Source organism: Lissotriton helveticus, chromosome 1_1, assembly GCF_964261635.1.
Source record: "Lissotriton helveticus chromosome 1_1, aLisHel1.1, whole genome shotgun sequence".
NCBI classification, from domain to species: domain Eukaryota; kingdom Metazoa; phylum Chordata; class Amphibia; order Caudata; family Salamandridae; genus Lissotriton; species Lissotriton helveticus.
Window position 1 is genome coordinate 190,275,036 of NC_136057.1, and position 17,828 is coordinate 190,292,863.

At 43.6% G+C, this 17,828-nt stretch overlaps 1 protein-coding gene across 3 annotated transcripts in view; it reads left to right on the forward strand.

Annotated features, from left to right (window-relative positions):
- The first annotated feature begins 13,515 nt into the window (after window positions 1–13,515).
- The window catches only part of LOC144784038 (uncharacterized), a 193,517-nt gene continuing 189,204 nt past the window's right edge, over window positions 13,516–17,828 (forward strand). For all 3 annotated transcript variants that reach the window (XM_078662828.1, XM_078662855.1, XM_078662756.1), the window contains exon 1: window positions 13,516–13,663. The gene's annotated coding sequence lies outside the window, so the exon portion shown is untranslated. The remainder of the gene's footprint in view (window positions 13,664–17,828) is intronic.

Consider the following 17,828-nt stretch of genomic DNA (forward strand, 5'->3'; position numbering starts at 1 on the left):
AATTGCCACCTGAGGCTGTAGCAGCCTTATCAAAAATTATTGACGAACTCATTGCTCAAGGAGTAGTTGTAGAAACTGACTCCAATGTATGTAATTCTCCTATCATTCCAATCCTAAAACGTACTGATCCCAATGCACCCCCAGTTTATCGATTAGTGATTGACCTTCGAGAACTTAATAAATGTATCATACCCCAGTACCCAGTGGTTCCAGATATTTCTTCCCTATTGACTGCCATTGATTCCGAAGCTACGTTCTTTACTGTTATTGATCTCAAGAACGCATTCTTTAGTGTCCCCATTCATCCAGACAGCCAGTTTCTTTTCGGATTCTGTTTAAATGGAAGAAGCTATAAATTCACACGAGCTCCTCAAGGTTTCACAGAAAGTCCTAGTATTTACAGTCAAGCACTTAAAAGACAACTAGACAATATTCACATGCCAACTGACACTGCCCTGCTCCAGTATGTCGATGATCTATTGATCACAGCCCGTTCTGAACGTGACTGCGAACGTGCGTCACTTACAGTTTTGTATTTCCTGGCCGAGATGGGGCACAAGGTGTCCCCTTCGAAACTGCAATTCTGTGTCCAGCAAGTGGTCTACCTTGGACACTTACTGTCCAAGAGGGGTAGGCAGTTGACACCAGACCGTATCCAGTTAATAGCACATCTTCCACAGCCCAAGACACAGAAGGAGGTACGAGCTTTTATAGGCCTCACTTCTTATTGCAGACAATGGATTCCTCAGTACGCATATCTAGCCAAGCCACTGATACAGTTAACGACACAGGAGGCAGCCACATCGACTGTCCTCCCTTGGACCCAGGAACATACACTTGTTTTCAATGAGTTAAAGAAAGCTTTATGCCAAGCACCTGTTTTAACGACACCAAACTACAGTAAGCCTTTTACACTTTTTGTCACTGAACGTGATGGTACAGCATTATCTGTTCTCACACAAGATCAAGCAGGACAATACAAGCCCTGTGCTTATTTTTCTAGCACATTAGATCCGGTGGCCCAGGCTCTGCCTGCGTGCCTCAAGTCAGTTGCAGCCACAGCTCTAGCTATCAGACAAAGTGATTCCATAGTGTTAGGACACTCCCTGACAGTACAAGTTCCACACTCCGTGGAAGTTCTTTTAAACCGAACACAGACTCAGCACTTGACAATTGCACGTTTAACAGGTTATGAACTGACATTGTTTCAGCCACACATAGAAATCAGACGCTGCAACATTTTAAATCCCGCTACACTGTTACCCTCAGTTACTTCAAATCCTGCCACGCATGACTGTGTGGAAGTTGTTAACACCATGACAAAGCCAAGACAAGACTTGACAGACATTGCATTACCTGATCCCGACCTGACACTTTATGTGGATGGTTCATGTATGAGGACAAGTACAGGAGAACTAATAGCTGCGTATGCAGTGACTACTGAAACTGAAGTTATAGAAACACATCGTATTGACACCCTGTCTGCTCAAGCAGCATAGCTCGTCGCTCTGACCCAAGCCTGCATACGAGCCAAGAACCTGAAAGTAAACATATACACAGATTCACGTTATGCATTCGGAGTCGTACACGACTTTGGAGTACTCTGGCAAGAAAGAGGTTTTATGACTTCTCATGGAACCAAGATTCAGCATGGCCCCCTCATTCAAGCTCTGTTAGATGCAATACATTTACCGACAGCTATCGCTATCATGAAGTGCAAGGCACATACGAAAGTCACTGACATCTTTTCCCAGGGTAACGACCTGGCAGATCGAACAGCCAAGCTTACAGCTCAGACTCCAGACCTTCCAGTTAACACGACACAGACAGACATTTCAGTTCAGACTACTTGTATGACAGTTAAGGACCCTACACAAGACGTACTAGATATACAGACACATGCTACCCCAGATGAAATCAAGAAATGGTCCGAACAAGGAGGGGTCCAGACAGATCAGGGATGGTTGACGAAGGGAAAAGCCACATGGTTTCTCCCCGACTCTATGGTTCAAGTCATTATTAACACCGCACATAGTCCAGCACACTTAGGAGAAAAAGCCATGTTAGACAGTATTCAGAACCTTTGGTTTAACAAGCATTTACGAGCAGCAGCCAAGCAGAAAGTGCGTACCTGTATGATATGTTGTCAGTTCAATCCAGGTAAAGGTGTCCCGGTGGAACAAGGTGGATTCCATCCTCCTGACCACCCCTTTGAAGTCCTCCAGATGGATTATATTCAGATGGATCGATGTCGAGGTTTCAAGTATGTCCTCGTAGTTGTATGCGCTTTGTCCAGATGGACAGAAGCCTATCCAGTTCCAGATTACACTGCCGCGACCACTGCCAGGCAGTTGGTTCGTGAGTTTTTCCCCCGCTATGGTTTACCTAGGGTCGTGTATTCAGATAACGGCCAGCCATTCTCATCCGAACTCATGAAACAAGTATCCTTTCTGTTAGGTTACCAGTGGAAGTTCCACTGTGTACGACATCCCGAAGCAGCTGGTCTCGTAGAGAGACATAATCAGACCCTGAAAATCCGCATTGCCAAGGTATGCGCAGAGAAAGGCGTAGATTGGATGGTAGCACTGCCAGTCGCCCTTTTTTACATGAGAATGGTCGCTCACTCCCGTTCAGGTCTCTCACCTTTCGAGGTAGTTTTCGGTCGTCCCCCAAACATGTGGGGTACACCTAGACCACGTACAATTACAGATGTTGACAGTAATATGCTGACAGATTACCTGGCTTCCTTGATGTCTGCACTACTCTCTTGTCGTTCACAGGTCGCCGCTGCTTTTCCAGACAACACCCAAGTGAAACCGCACGAGGTCATACCAGGCGACCTCGTTCTGATTCGAAATTTTGATCGTTCAAGTCCGCTGGAGCCCCGATGGAAAGAACCAAAACTCGTTCTGCTAACAACAAGGACTGCAATCAAGGTCGAAGGTCGTAAGGGGTGGTTGCACTCCAGTCATGTGAAGCGATTTCATGGACTCCGTACAAAAACTTTTTTCAAGGACTGCCCCGTTCTCAAGGACTGCCCAGATACTGACTCTAAACTTCCCCTGTTAGAAAAAACTCCGCAGCAGGAGTATAAAGAAAAATTACGGTCTAGTAAGTCAGCCAGTTTAATTGTCTAAGTCCCTCTCGGGTGAAACGGTTAGACAGGTCCCTGACATGTATGAGATAGACCCACATAGTGAGAGAGTTAGTCGAAACTCTAAGAGAATACGTTATTGTAAGAATCTTCGGAGTCGATGCATTGTTACTCTATTATTTATGTTATTTCTGAGTCTTATGGTTACCTGCATAAGTTATGCTTTACATTTATGTTTTCCTATTAATTCACATGTACATTTGTCTTCTAATGTTACAGTAGAGCACACGTTTAGTGAACTGCCTCCTCACGAGTTATCCTATCGTCTTGCCATGCGCAATAATACCTTTATCCGAATGTTACACTATTCACACCAGACTAGCAATGCCACAAATTGTTGGGTGTGTGGTCGACTCCCCCCTTTTCAGACACCGAAGGGAGTTCTGCCACTCTTTCCCTATCCGTTTTCACACAATGGTTCGTGTGGAGCATGGTCCACGTTAACGTCATCTTCAAATGATATGTCCCTTCTGAATAGAACATGTTTCCCAGACAAGGAAGGTCTTTCCCATAGAACAGGGTTAGATCTAGAAAATGAAGTATATGATCTAGGTAATTATTCCTCAAATTTCATGGTTTTGAATGTTCAGTCCGAGACTACTCCAGATTTGCCTGCTATTTCAGTTCTACCAGTGAAAGGCGAATTATGTGTCAGAAAGAATGGTTCAGTACATGTAGGACATAGTGATTGTACTACTGTGGTCGAGTATAGTGACAGTGGGAAATCTACTTTCAAAGCCTCACGTCATTCGTATTTTGTATGTGGTCAGACCGCATATGTACGTCTGCCCATAGATTGGGATGGAACATGTTACATTGCCTTCCTACTGCCACCAGTTTTTCTAGCCCCATCCGATTATCACAGAAATACACATCTAGTACACGTTAGACATAGAAGGGAGGTCGAGGCCCCAATTGTCGATCAAACTGAAACTGCCTTAGAACAGTATCAAGACTTCAATAAAGGTTTCTTTTTCTTCATAGGTCCTGTCCAGAATAGTAAGTTAATACGTAGGCTAACCAGAACCCTTGAAGCAGTAGTGAATGAGACTACTTCCGCTCTAGGTAACTTAACTGAAGAACAATCTGCTATGAGATTTGTCGTGCTCCAAAATCGTCTCGTCCTTGACGTCATACTGGCCGATAGGGGCGGAGCTTGTAGAGTCATCGGATCTAGTTGCTGCATTTTCATTCCTAATAACGCACCGTCTGTTTATTCAGCTATAACCAGACTTCATAAAATTGCCCATCAGTTACACCAGAATCCAGGCACCTGGACATGGTCCGGTTTGCTCTGGAGTATAATATCTGCCTGGGGATGGAAAGTATTGTCATTCCTGGGTATAGCAGTAATGATCATATTCAGTTGCTGCCTATGTTTACAATGTGGCCCTGCGATTTGCGGCTTGTGCGCTACATCTTGTATTCCTAGTCCTAAGTCCCGTTCCAAGACAATTCGAGACGAGCAAATGATGCTATATGAAATGATAGATGGTATCATGAATATTGATGTTTCCTGATGGAAACGTAGGGCACAAGGAGGGAATGAGGAAAATTGAATTTTGCCTTGTCATGTGTGCCTACGTGTTCCCCATCCTATGTTCTATGTGCATGACCGATATGCATATATCCCCCTATGATCGATTAAAAACGCAATTATAGTTGTGTCCAACGATAGTATGTTAGTTATCCAGTCCCTGTGAAAGCAACGAGTATTAGGCCTATGTTGCCAACGTTTTACATTATGCACGTTAATTTATCGAATTGTCCCCGTTTCTAGGCCTCAAAGGGCCCGAACACCAGATTCAAGCTCCAGTCACCTGAAACCACTCTGAGGAGCGATGCAGCCCCCACCTGCATCCCTGACCCTTCGCTTACTTCCTGCCGCGCAGCGCGGTGCCCGGCCTGGCTCTGCCTGCCTGTCTGCCAAGAATATGTTATGCCTCTAGTTATCAGTTCAGCTCTCCGTCTTCACATTCCTAAGCTAACGAACCGCATAAACATCTCCAGTTATAGTCTAGTCTTTCTGTCTCCATGCAAGAGAATTACTGTATTAATATTCATAGAAGATTCATAGCACACGCAATACATGAAAAATATATGCATGCACCAGTCTTAGTGTCAAGTAGCCTTTGCTCTGATAACTTTTAGATTCTATCAACATGTACTCCAAACACAAGATACCAGATATGCTATAGGTACATGTCGTCCTGACATCGCAGACTTTAGTCTCCTCTTCTAGTGCAGAAGTCAGAGCCCCCAGTTCTCCCAGTTACACGTCATGGCCCGTTTGCGCGCACCACTAGGTTAAAGGTTCCAGCTGCCCAGGTAGCCCCCTCCATGTATCCACCCATTTATGACACTTCTGTGACGTTCTCATCACATGTCTACGTGCACACCCTGTGCACGCCTTCTTTTTACGCCCATGTGTTCTTATCTTACGTTTGTCACTTGTTACGCCTACTGTATGTAATGCAATTGTAATGTTTTACTATATATACCTTGTACTGTCAATGAGACGTTGCAGCTGCCAGTCCATGCCATTCTATTTCAGGCTGTTCCGATCCTGTCCCTTCCCTTGTGCCTGATTAAAGCCTGTTAGACTCAGATTCCACGGATCCTGCCTCTTATTTATTGAGCTATCTGTTTTCATTAATGTATTCAAAAATAGTACCGGTAATTAATTATTTATTTACCACACACTGCTAATCTCATCCCATAATGCTTTGCAGAGCCTTTGGTTGGGATTGTTTTTTTCCCAATAACTGTGCTTGGGGTGGTCCGAAGAGGATGGGACCACCACCGAATCCTTCCATAAGATGTGCCTTTTGTTTTCAAGGCATCTGCTTGGATGTATGACATTACAACGCATGCTTTTACATCGCATGCTTTTACAATGCGGTTTTTACAACGCATACCATTACAACGCATAGTGCTTTTAGGCGCTGGATAGTGAATTGTTTAATTTACTATTCCAACTCCAGTCCCCGTGGATAGTAGGGAAGGTGTTGGATAGTACATTAAACACATTCCCTATCCTAGAGCGCCCCCCAGCGCAATGCGTTGTAATGGTTTGCGTTGTAAAAGTTGCGTCGTAAAGGCACTGCGTGGTAAAAGTTGCGTTGTAAAGGTTGTTTCCCCATCTGCTTGGTACTCTCCCTAGGTTAGGGGGGACCCCAAAATCATCACCACTATCATTGCCTAATGTTTTCACTGAAAAAGTTCACTTTTGTGGATTGGTTATATGCTTTATAGCATGTAAAATTGCTTTATCAAAGCAACTGAGGATGCTAAGTGCAGTTTGCAAAGTGAGAATTAGTACCAACTACATAAGTGTAGTACTACACCCAGGGTTAAATTTAATGATTTTCTCAAGCTCAAAGTCAGTGTTTCTAAGATAACTTTCCCTGACAAAGAGTTCTCCATCATTACAACAATGCTCTCTCTCATTAGGTCAGGCCACCAGTACTCCAAAGTCTTTAACATCCTAAAATCAAAAAACACATCCATCACGGGAGCAGTCTTAAAAAAACTGGGATAGCCATGGGTCCATTCCCACCGACAATTGGTTAAAACAAAGTACTGGCTCTTCCATAGGACATTTTGGACACTGGCTCAACTCTATAAAATGGCTCTTAGAGATGATCCAACTTGTTGAAATTGTCATGCAGCTATCCATGACATTAGCAATCTACTCTTTCTCTGCATGATGATCTCTCTTTTCTGGGACAGCGCTTTTGACTTTATTCACTCTCTATGCGGGATTCGATTTAAAAAATACTTTCCCTAATTCAGGGTTTTCTAGACCCCCAGATCCACAGACAGAACGATGGACTTCTTGTAGACATACTACTGACCTCGGCATGTAAATCGATATTGGCCAACTGGAAGAACATGGCTGCTACCTACTTGGCTGAACTGGATTCGTTTTCTAAGAGGAGAAGATAATATCTCTCTCCAGACCTCTCCCTGGAAACGACAGATTAACAAGGTCTTGCAGTCCCTGCACAGCTATTTCGCCATAACAAAACCCGCCTCTGATCCTGCCAAGACGCCCTTTGGACATGAGTTTGCACTTTATAAATTTAATTTACATTCTTTTCCCTCCTTCCTAAATTGTGTTATGATGCTGAGCTCGCGTTTTTGCTTATCTCATGCTCCTATAAAACCCTTATACCATTACTGGTTCCAAAGTATGTTGCTTACTTACTTATTTCCCATGTAACTGGCTACTCCAGCTTCTCGATGTTGCCTCTGTTTGCTCTTATATTGTTTCTAAAAGTATCTCCCAAAAAATCTTGGAATTTATAAAAATAACTGACATTATAATCTAACCATAAATGTAACCTTTGGTTTTCGGCTCAGTGATCATTCAAGCACTCATACTGCTAGATTCATGAAAGACCCGTTTTGCGAGTCTTTCATAGCGATTCATAAGGAATCGCTATTAAGGACTTGCAAAACGGGATTCATGTAGGAATCGCAAAATAAATTGCGATTCCTACATCTTCCTTATTTGCGATTAGCAAATTGCTAATCGCAAATAAGGAATAACTCCCTAAAGGACCGTAGGAATGAATGGGGAGTTATTCCTTATGTGCGATTAGCAATTTGCTAATCGCAAATAAGGATGCGATTTTAAGGGTGCCAGGGGTGTCCAAAGGAAACCCTATAGCACCCCTGAAATGCAAATTTACACAGGTGTTGCGCACATGTGTGTGTGTGTGTAACATGCAACTGAGAAAAATGCTTTGTTCTACTTTTTTCGCTATTTACCACGAAGTCAGACTTCGTGGTAAATAGCGGTCAGAAATTGCGAATTCGCAATTTAAAATTGGTTAATGAATTGCATTTAAGGAATCTCAAATAGAGATTCCTTAAATGCAATTCCTCGCAAATATGCGATTTCGCTAATAGCGATTTTTGCATTTGGGATGATGAATCCCAAATGCAAAAATTGCGTTCGCAAAGGGCCAGATTCTGAGAATCTGACCCTTTGCGAGCACAATTAGCTTTCATGAATTTATATGATAGTCTACATTAGTTCGAGGTACAGCACTCCAGTCACTGTTAATATTCAAATTCTGCTTATTTACACCTCCACTCTAGCCAACATGTGTTTTTTTGTTTTCTTCATTGGGGCTAGAAAACCATGCAGCATGTACAAAAGTTACTAACAAAATCTACCAACAAATAGCAGGGTAGCCATAACCAAAAATAGTAACTGATACAACCTTGCCAAAAGACCCTCCCAGGGAGTATTTATCAGTTAATTCATGGTAATTAAGTTCCAAAGCAGCTACTAACTGTACCCATGTGTTCATTAGTCAGGTAACAGAAACATAAGTAGAAATTAAAAAGACCAGAAATATGTCGCAACAAACAGGGTATTTCTCATCAAGAACTAAAAAGACCCCCCCAAAAGTGCACAACACTTAGAGCCATGGGCATGGAGAACACTTCAAGACATCCAGCATACCTGTCGAAAACGACCTCCTTATAAAACATCCACGTAGCTCAATCCTAATGCATTATATATATACATATATATATATATATATATATATATATATATATATATATATATATATATATATATATATATATATATAAAAATTTATAATATATACTCTCCTAAAACAAATATTATGTAACCCCATGTTTAAAAATAAAACAGAACAAACCAATCCAATTATAAAAATACATTAACACAACTGAGATTCCTTAAAATGAATAATTCTGTAAATTAAAACAAACTGCATATCCATCGTACTGATGAACCACCCTCCTCGTAATACCTCATTTGTGAGGCGCCCTTGATTGGATATGCCATTTTTAGGGTCAAGCTTTGATCGACTTGTTGTGTCTCTTCTGTGGGGTTTTGCAAACCCACTGATTGCCATTGGGGTTTTGCAAACCCGCCGATTGCCATTCGTTGCTTTGTGTGGCATTCAGAAATGCTGGCTTCTTATTGGTGCATTTTTCGTAAAAGTCCCTCTTTTGTGTATGTAGTTCTCTTTCCTGTGATTTCTCTCAGAGACCATTTTGGTCGGCCATCCCCCAGTACTGTGTGTGATGGCCTCATTTCCCTCCTCCCATCTGGCTATTGCAGGTCAGACACTTTTATATTTTTTCGTAGTTTTATATTGCGCAAACTGGACCTGAATTTCACCAGTTACGTTACACAAGGACACATTCATTATCTGGTAGGCACAGTGAGATTAAGGGGCAGATTCCGATTCGGGAAAAAAAGCATCCATCCAAATCCTATCCGGAGCCCTCTCCGTACGAATCGTACACGTCCGTCCGAATCGCGTAGTGCGATCCGTATTTCCTCAATCCGTCCGAATCGTCGCAAACCATATGAATTGCAAGGCTGAAACCGTACGACACAGACCCTCACAGTGAACCGAACGATTAGTAAACATCCCGTACGACCCGATGAGTACGATCCGGACTGGGGTATGAGGACGCGATTCGTACGGTCCACGTCAGGTAAGGGCGATTCGTACGGACAACCACACAATCACATACACACCGTACGGTGCGTACCCCTGCGATCATGGGCTGTACGCACTGTACCCCATGATCGCAGGGTGTACGCACCGTACACCCTGCGATCATGGGGTACGGTGCGTACACTTCATGTTCGTGGGGTACAGTGCGTACACCCCATGATTGCAGACATGGCGTGTACGCACCGTACCCGTGGGCAGGCCGTTCCGTACCTGTTTCAAGGCGTACTCTGCATCTCCGGATGTTTTGGACTCCCGTAAAAAAAGCGTTGTACGGTGCGTACCCAACACGAATCGTACTTGCTGGGTCAGAAAAAAACTGCTTCGAACCATGCGGATGTCGCGTACAGCGGGTTCCGAGGGTGAATCATACGGAGATTAGAGTCGTACGGTCTTTGTACGATTCGTACGGAGTCCTGCTCCTGGTACGAATCGTACATCATTGTACGTACGGGGGAGGCTGCAGGGTACGATTCGTACTGGGAAAATGCTCCGTACGTCTATTCGGAGTGGTTTTTCCTGAATCGGAATCGGCCCCCAAGTGTTTTGCCCGGAATCACCAGACAATCACTTGTGTTATGGGGCTCGGTCACCGCAGATCTGCAGTGCAGTGCTGCTCCCATGCACAGCTGGTTTCTCATGTTCGTGCCGTGCTAAAAACATTTCTGTATTACGGATGAGACCAAGATATTGCTTTTGATTGTTGCTGTTCGCACAACGGTAGCAACCGTATTCATGTTTGCCCTCTTCAGTAGTGGGTGCACTGTACAACTCAGCACAGTCCACCAGAGCTTTCGTAAAGCCGGTTTGACTTCTGTTCTGGCTGGATACCGTCCTGCGGAATTGGTTTCTCCCAGGACCCTGTCAGTGGCTGTACTCTTTATAGCACACAAACCTACTTTGACACTGGTATGGACGGCTTTTGAGAAAGGGTCCAAGGAGGCTGCACAAGCCAGGCACACTGAGGGGAAGGTCGAGCCCCTCCCCCTACGTATCCCCAACCTGAGAGGCACTGGGACTGTAGAAATGATCAGTGTGCAATAAAATGCAATATTAAACATGCAAATATTCTAGGCTGTTGTCTTTGGGGACTGTTCTTCGGGCTGCAACCAGGAAAAGCTGGATTGCTGGATGGAAAGCAGCAGTCTGAACAGGGAGCTGGTCACAGTTCTGCAGATACCAGAATAATCCTGCGTGTAGGGGGATGCTAGCTCGACGCACGGTCATCACATGCACCTGCTGCTGCTGGCTTTCGTGGTCGTCAGCAATTCAAATGGAATTTCTCAACGTTTATTTAACTTACAATAGTTTTGAGCTCTTTAGCAGTGCCCGATGACACAAAGGCACAGACATGGGAAAAAATGAAAGGAACTTTGTGGATATTTCTGTCACCCTCTCTGCAGCTGGAAGAAAATGATGTCGCACATGTACTGGTGTGGGCGGAAATAAAATGAACTATGTTGATTTTTCTGTCACTCAGTGTAACTCAAACAAAAAGATGAAGCCTTTTGTTCATAAACCGTAATAGTGAAGTAGAAAAGAAGTTAGGCGAAAACTCACTGCAAAATGGTTCTCTCTTCCAACTACAAACTGTTTTACCGGTAATCTAGAGTTACTTTAATTTGGAGGTCGTTGCCTGTTAACTACATGCCCGCTTTCGTTTTCAGAGTTGTGGGTCTCACTATTTTAAATTGGAGGCTTTTAACTACACACCTGTGTACTGCAGCTCTTTCTCACTCTTCCCTCTCCTCCCCTCCCCTGCATGAAGGCACTTGCAATGTCACCATCTCACCACCACTGGATTTAAAGCATAGAGAAAGAAATTTGACTCAATGCTGTCTGTATTCATGCAGCGAGCACTTCATTTTTGTTTATTTACATTATTTACGTTAATGCACAAATCATCACCACAGCCAACTTAGGGCTGGACTGTTCCCATGAGGCACAGGGTCAAAGCTGATTTGCATATGGCCATGTCTGAACTGGGGTGGTGTTGAGTGCAAAAAAACGATGGATTTAGGCCCAGATCTCTGTACTGGGGTGAATGTATGACATTGTTCTGCATTCTGTCCATCTACTGTTGTTTTTGCATTTGTCACCCCGAGTGGGACGGGTATGCTCAGATGTGAGTCCCGTGCTCTCCACACCACTGGAGTCAAGCTATCCTGGCTGAAGACGGCTGATAGCCAGAAACCGGTTCTAGGATGCTTGATTCTGGTCCAGGGAAGACATGGCTTGGCAGTTCGGGCTGGACTGTTGCCATGAGGCACAGGGTCAAGGCTGATTTGCATATGGCCATGTCTGAACTGGGGTGGTGTGGAGTGCAAAAAAACGATGGATTTAGGCCCAGATCTCTGTACTGGGGTGAATGTATGACATTGTTCTGCATTCTGTCCATCAACAGTTGTTTTTGCATTTGTCACCCCGAGTGGGACGGGTATGCTCAGACGTGAGTCCCGTGCTCTCCACGCCACTGGAGTCAAGCTATCCTGGCTGAAGACGGATGATGGCCTGAAACCGGTCCTAGGATGCTTGATTCTGGTCCAGGGAAGACATGGCTTGGCAGTTCGGGCTGAACTGTTCCCATAAGGCACAGGGTCAAGGCTGATTTGCATATGGCCATGTCTGAACTGGGGTGGTGTGGAGTGCAAAAAAACGATGGATTTAGGCCCAGATCTCTGTACTGGGGTGAATGTATGACATTGTTCTGCATTCTGTCCATCAACTGTTGTTTTTGCATTTGCTACACTGTTATGGCACTGGATTTCTACACAGCAGCTATTAATAATATCGTGAGCTTAAAACAGAAATCTTAATGAGGAGCAGCACCATGATGCTACACACCAATAAGTACATATTCCCAGTGACACTGCTCAGGCTCCAATAAATAATTACAATCAGGGCTGGCTTTTTTGATGGGCAAGCTGGGGACGGACCTAGGGTGCCACCCATGAAGGGTGTGCATGCAGCAGTATTCTTCTGACTGGGCTCCAGTTATTCTTTATTAACTGCTTTTCTCTTTTTTTTCATTTTAATGTGCTACAAGCACCATGTTTAGCACCTATTAACTTCTGCAATAACCTATGTAATCGTCCACCCAGTCAACCCTTACCTCCCTCCCAACATGAAGTACTCGAGCCGCTTGTTTGGAGTATTGAGATTAATGAGCTGTAGAGCACAGCACAGAGGTACACCACTTTTATACCCCGATGAACTTTTTTGCAATTTTTATTTAGCACAAACTAGCTTAGATACGTTACGTGATTTGCCCAGATTCAGAAGGCTTTGAGCTGAAGCCGGGCCTTGTTTTTAAATGTCCTGTTAACTAACACTCACCCCACCCTGTTTTCACTGTCTGTGATTGTATGTAACATCCTATGTAGAGGTCTGTGATGCACCCATTGATTTACCACAAACTTTGATGTCTTTAATGGCTAATGTAATAGATAATGTTCTGCATGGCTAAACAATTATAAGGTCCCAAAAGCGAGACCTATTGGCTATGCTAGTGCTTGTTGGAATGTGCGTTTTAAGACCATCCGAGTCTGCGACTAGTGTTCTGTTGCCATCTCAGCTGGTTTTAGATGGAAACCCAATCTGTCAAAACCCAGGCCTTTCCTTCACACAAAATGCTAGTTTGTGTGAAATGTATTCACTCATGGAGACTTGAGGGAGCTGTTCTGTTAGTGGCCAGCAGAGGGCGCTCCTCACCCACTAAGGAAATCCGCTGAGTACATGGTAGGAAATGGAGAAGAGCTTCCTCTTCCTGGTCAGCAGTGGCAGAGACAGCACCAGTGATATTGATGTTGACATCATTTCCGTCCTCTCTTTCTGTGTCCAGCCTGCTACAGAGGAAGAACCCTCTGTCTGTCTGTGCCTTTACCTTCAATTTCAGACCCTCACAGGCGCCCCTGAGGCCCAGATCTTCACCTGCCTCACTCCAGCTCCAGGAGGAGGAGAGAGCCTGGGAATTTCTGCACAGGTTTCTGCTCAGGTAGGACTCGGAGATTGGCAGCACCTTCTGCTGTGTTTGCAGAAATAGACTTTATAATCCTGGAGTAAATTTCTGCCAGGAGCCGGCTGAGCTGGTCTCTTCTATCCGGAGACCTCTGGGGGGCAGTCCAATCGGCCCTGGGGATGTTTGTGTTCATCATTTGTGTTAACAAGTATTGGCATAGCCAATAGGTCTCGCTTTTTGGGCCGAATACGTATTTAGTTATGCAGCAGAATATCCTTGGTGCAACAACACCAACTGTTGCATGGCTAAACACCCTATAAGGTCCCAAATGCGAGACCTATTGGCTATGCCAATGCTTGTTGCTTACTGGGGCCTAGAATTCCTTCCACTTATTGTGGGATTCGGAACTAGACCTACCGAATCTGCAGAAACCTGAAATCGTATTGCTTTCTCTTGTAGTACTGGGCAGAATGCTGCTTATTTACCAAAATAGTTTGGCCACACGTTTTCTTTTGTCAACATAACAACACAGCTATCAAATCACTTGTTTGGAATTATCTGCCTAACCCTCTATAATAATGGGCGGGGAGAGGGGGGTGGCAGAGGCACACAAAACTTCAATTACCAATATCAGAGGGCAGGCCACAAGCACTGGAAGCAGGAGTTTTACTATTTGGTGTGCCACTACAATCAATGGCCTGGTGTTTCATGTACGATGGTGGAAAATTCAATTTAAGCATAACTATTTTCAAAAGAGCATAAATATGATTACGCCTACAGGCTAATGCATAGGGTATTGTTCCCCATAGCCATGAATGCACCTTGCTAATCAATATGAACCAGGCCGGGTAGTATGGCATTTGGAGATTAAATAATACATGGAACACATTTCAACTGCACATTTCACAACAAACATTTATTTCATCATGAAAGTTCTTGGTTGGTTGGCCAGACACTTTAGAGACTTTGGATTGTGAGGGTTGAAGTGTCAGAAACAGTAAAGCCAGATAGTGAAAGGAGAAAGCAGTGTTGCTTGCTATAGTCCTCTTTACCGAGGGGAGGTAGAACATATTGGTACGGATCTTACATTTTAAATCAGGTGGGCCTTGTTACTTAATGTTCAGAACAGACTACCTTAGACAGCAGGTGTGGCTAAAGCTCTGGAACAGGAACACAGCCGTTGGACAGAAAATCTGCTTTTTTGTTTTTTGTTGAAAAGTCCAGTTACTGCTCAACACTTATTGAGGCCGTATGAAGAAGTGGGTAAAACTTGACAATAGTCATTTTTACCATGTGTTCAACAACAATGTGTAGTTACTACTCTTTCCTTACGTAAACAATCGCTGTTTCTCCTAAATTCCGTTTTACCAAGATTTAGTAATACTAAATTGATCCTTTACATTGGATGTTAATGTGCAGAGGTATTTCTCCGGTAGACTATTTAAAGGCATTCAAGGACTGAAGAACATGTTCTCGGGGTGTGTCTAACAGCACCATAACAGTTGAAGCTGTTAGCAAAATGAGGATAAGGAAGGCGTGGGTGAACAGATGCTAGCAGTACAGACAGAACAGACTAATAGAACAGTCTCTAGATCTAGTAAGTAGCAATCCACAGCAAACGGCAATTGTGGGGACAGGGGCTGTGTGGGGTAAGATGGACAGGAATGGATGAAACTTGAGGCGTGGTAACCCTTAAGAGAAAGGACATTTGGGAGGATGGAATTGGTTTAAACGTAGTTAGCTGGGAGATATTATAGAGCTCAGGTCTTTGCAGTTCAAGTCTTGCAATGTCATTGTATTCCACCTCTTCCAGTCCTGCACTGAAAATATGCAACTGAAGTACAACAAAAATCCAACCAGATTGAAACATCTCACAACCGACAGGCGTTTTTTGAGCTCTGGATGCAGTTGTGGCAATGGAGACTGGTATGCTCGTTATCTTGGGGTGAGGACGAATTCCAGGAGGAAGAAATTCGTTTGCAATTAGTGGCCTGTACCAGAGGCACGAGTGGAGTCAGTTAAACAGAGAATTTTACCATAAGGGAAAAAAAAAACTGGAACGGCAATGGGTTACATAACGTAAAAGTGGATTTAATAGTTGCTTAGTTGGATGGCGGGAGGCAGAAATTTGGTAAATGACAGAAGTACCTCTAAAGTGTTTTATTTTTTAAGAAATTCACTTGATAAGCTTACAGGTTTATTAGTGGGGTGCACCGCAGGGGTCCAGCCATGGGCACAATCAGAGCAGAATGTAACCACTGCCGTCTGCTCCACTGGGGAGCAAAGCCATGAAATCACACCAGTTGTCGGGTATACCAGCTTCTATACAAATTGAATCACTCCTCCAGCGATTCCTACCTCCAGTACAAGGACCTGGGAGGGTTGCAACACATCCATCTACACATCAAGTAGTGGGGACTTTGGGATGGCTGCATCAAGGGAAGGACTACTACCAAGCTTTGTCACTTTTACACACAAAGTAAGGGGTTGCAGGACATCCCCTCTGTAACGGTAAACAAGGTATCAGAACGGAACATTAAGCCACAAGGGTGGACTCTACAATGGCCCAGTGTTTACGGGTGTAGCAAAGATCAGATTCTGCCCATGAATATTAGTAGCAAATACTGCAAGGACAAATTAAGGTGGTGTGGCAGCCAGTATTAATGGAGCAGATACCACCGTTTTTAGACACCATTCACCTTGGTTGAGCAGACGCTGCACTTCATTCGTATAAAAATGCGCTAGCCAGCTAGTTGCGAATCATCCCCATGCTTAAATGAGTTAACAGTGACATCTCAAATTCAGGAGGCATTGTAGTCAAAGCAACATTTCATTTGTTTGCACATAGTCAAGATGCATGTCACTTCGCGTCAGTGTAGTCTTTATGATTTTCTTGTTCAAAGACCAAGATAATGGACAAGGCAAGCTTTAGGTACATGACAAGGTACATGACAAGCAGAGCCACATGCATTTTGGCAAGGGAGAGATGGCTGTACCTGCAAGGTATTAAATGGGGGCGGGGACATTATGGCAGGTTTGTTGGCTAAGCCTAACAGTTCCATAATGAATGTTTGCTTCCTTGGTATGGTTATACTTACAGGAGTAGTCAATCAAATCAAACATAGCTTTATTCGGTTTCAAATTAAGAATCCATAAAAGCACAAGAAGATAAAATACGGTTTTCACAAAACATTACATTTCACATATAAACACAATCCACGACAATTTAAAATGAGATATAGGACCGAAGAAAAGATATTTGAAATGTTAAAAATTATTAAAAATCAATCAATTCATTGACAGTCTAAATCTCATCCAAATTTCATCATACCTTTTAAAAACATTGATACGGTATAAAATGTTATCTCGTCCTCTAGCATTTGCACTCTTAATAAGGCCGGTCTACATTGTCTCATTCCCCAGTTCTTAAGTAAGGCAAATAAATACTTTCTCCTAATAGAGGTATAAAATTTACAAAACAAGATACAATGAATCATTGATTGGTGGGATACGTCGTCGCAGGGGCACAAGATCAAAGACTTGGACCAAGTGTTAACTTCAGGGAAGGTCAACAATCTGAAAAAACTCCCTACTCTGAAGGGAGTTAATAACATCCTAGTGTAGCTGTTTTGTGTACACACTAAGGGGCATATTATCAAGGGGGTTTATCTCCGCTTTTTTGGCTTTAAAAGCCAAGAAAGCGGAGATAAAATCATCTCCCTATTACCTAGCTGTCGCTAACACCAGTTAGCGACAGCTAGTAGGAGATAGCGACCATCTTGGGCCCCACTTTGCATGTCAGAGGAATTTATCACTAATGACATGCAAAGTGGGCGTGCCAAGATGTTAGCGACTGGAAACAGTCGCTAACATCGCTATCTCCTATTACCAACTTTTGGAGATATTTGCGCTAAGCGCGAATATCTCCAAAAGCTAACACCTGCCCTGAGCAGTTCTTAGCCATGTTATCCAATGGGAGGTGGATAACATGGCTAAGAGCATTAGCTCGGTAATGCCTGAATATCGCTGACTTTTCAGCGATATTCATGCATTGCGGCCGATTTTTATCGCATTTGCGATAAACCTTGGTAATACCAAGGTTTATCTGCGATAAAAATCGCCGCAGGTCGGCGATACATTTTTGTCTCTAACCAAGCAATAGCGATAATCATCGCTATTGCTTGGTAATATGCCCCTAAGT